Raw genomic sequence first — 2500 nt, forward strand, 5'->3', positions numbered from 1 at the left:
ACTGCATTGCAGTTGAGAGAGGAGAGAGCCAGGCCTCTGCAGTGCTGCTTTGAAAGGCTACATCAATGAGAGAGAGACAGAGAGAGAGAGAGAGAGAGGGAGAGAGAGAGAGAGAGAGAGAGAGGGAGAGAGAGAGAGAGAGAGAGAGAGAGAGAGAGGGAGAGAGGAGGAGAGGGAGAAGGGGGACAGAGTGGAGGGGTTTGTTAGAGAGAGAAAGGTGGAGTGAGGAGTGTGAAGTGTGATTATTTACGCAGTGTGGACAGTGTGCTGTAAATCCAGCAGCTGTCTCCGAGGCAGGGGAGAGGAGGAGAGAGAGAGTGACAGAGTGAGAGAGTGACAGTGTGACAGAGTGACAGAGTGACAGGGTGACAGAGTGAAAGTGCTGATCTTGAACTCTGGGGAAAGACCACTAAAGACCAGACCATAAAGATCTATCAGATCCTGGCCAAAGGCATTCACTGTTGTCTTTAATTCCTCTTGTGTGTGGTGTGTGTTCCTCTGGTGCGTGTGTGTGTGTGTGTGTGTGTGTGTGTGTGTGTATGTGTGTGTTGCTCTGCTGTTAGACCATTGACAGACTCGGTTAATATTTCATGTTGTGGAGGCGCAGGTCACGTGGGCGCAGAATACCCTCTTCTCCTCTCCACCATCCCTCCATCCCTTCGTTTCTCCTCTCCACCATCCCTCCATCCCTTCGTTTCTCCTCTCCTCCATCCCTCCATCCCTTCGTTTCTCTTCTCCTCCATCCCTCCATCCCTTCGTTTCTCTTCTCCTCCATCCCTCCATCCCTTCGTTTCTCCTCTCCTCCATCCCTCCATCCCTTCGTTTCTCCTCTCCTCCATCCCTCCATCCCTTCGTTTCTCCTCTCCTCCATCCCTCCATCCCTTCGTTTCTCCTCTCCTCCATCCCTCCATCCCTTCGTTTCTCCTCTCCTCCATCCCTCCATCCCTTCGTTTCTCTTCTCCACCATCCCTCCATCCCTTCGTTTCTCTTCTCCTCCATCCCTCCATCCCTCCGTTTATCATCATCATCATCATCATCATCCTTTATTTAATCAGGCAAGTCATTTAAGAACAGTTGTAGTTTTATAAAATAATAAAAGTTTTAAGCATTCCAGTTGACTGTTTTGGTATTTTGTTATAGAATTATGAAGAAGATTATAGTGTCGGCCTGAACTATCAATCTTGCATGGTAATCATTCTTTGATAAACACTGGCAGATTTTTATGCCGTATAAATTGAATATACTTAAAAACTTTGAGGAAAGTGGTTGCCTTAAAGACTGAAGTAATGTGTAATTGTAATTATCCATTTCACTCCACTTAGTATTTTAAGTTAAAAGTAGTTACATTTTGTATTTGATATTACGGAAGATTATAAATTAAATCAACTTGACATTTAGTGCATTGTACTTCAATTGTACAATCCCAGCCCTTTAAGTATTTTAAGTTCAATTCACTCAAGTTTCCATTACACATTACTTAACTATTTTAAGGCAACCACTTTCCTCAAACTTTTAAAGTAGATTCAACTTATCTGGGCATACAGTGCAGGAACAGGAGATAAACATGACTCTTCCTCTGCACAGTCTTCAGAGGGCTACAGTAATCTCTGTTCCCATCTCTCCCCCATCTCTCTCTCTCATTTCTCTCTCTCCCTCTCTTTCTCCCATCTCTCTCTCCCTCTCTCTCTCCCTATCCCCCTCCCATCTCTCTCCCCCATCTCTCTCTCCCATGTCTCTCTCTCCCTCTCTTTCTCCCATCTCTCTCTCCCTCTCTCTCTCCCTATCCCCATCCCATCTCTCTCTCCCATCTCTCTCTCTCCCTCTCTTTCTCCCATCTCTCTCTCCCTCTCTCTCTCCCTCTCTTTCTCCCATATCTCTTTCCCTCTCTCTCCCTATCCCCCTCCCATCTCTCTCTCCCATCTCTCTCTTTATCTCCCTCTCCTCTCCTCCTCCTCTCTTTCACTCACCCTCTCTCTATCTATCTATCTATCTATCTATCTATCTACCCCCCCTCCCCCTCTTAATCATCATCAGGTCCTGTTGCTGAGGCAGGAGGAGTGTGAGGTTTTGTGTTGTTGCTCCATTGTTCTATTAACTTCGTTATTGGTGCATGTTTACCCTGTGTGGCTTTACCGGGGTTCATGAGTGTCCCATTGGGGCCAGCGTCTTTGTGGTGGGTGACGGCCATCTGGCCCTGTGTGGGTAACCCTCTGTGTTCTGTTTTCCAGTTGACCCAGCGGGCGGGGCAGGAGCCCAATCAGGACAATTGGAGACAGCTGCCTGGTTGTCAATACAGATTAAAAGGAGCTCCAGCCCACAAGCTCTCCCTCCCCACCAGCACCATTACTCTGGCGTTGTCTTTGTTCAGTTATGCGACACCACACAACACCCTCCTCGCCATACTTCCCACTCCATACACTCACCTACGCCACTGATACACCGATTGTCATACTCCATTAGATTAATGTTCAGCTTTCAGGTGTACACTTTATATTATATT

Source organism: Borostomias antarcticus (assembly GCF_949987555.1).
Source record: "Borostomias antarcticus genome assembly, chromosome: 9".
NCBI classification, from domain to species: domain Eukaryota; kingdom Metazoa; phylum Chordata; class Actinopteri; order Stomiiformes; family Stomiidae; genus Borostomias; species Borostomias antarcticus.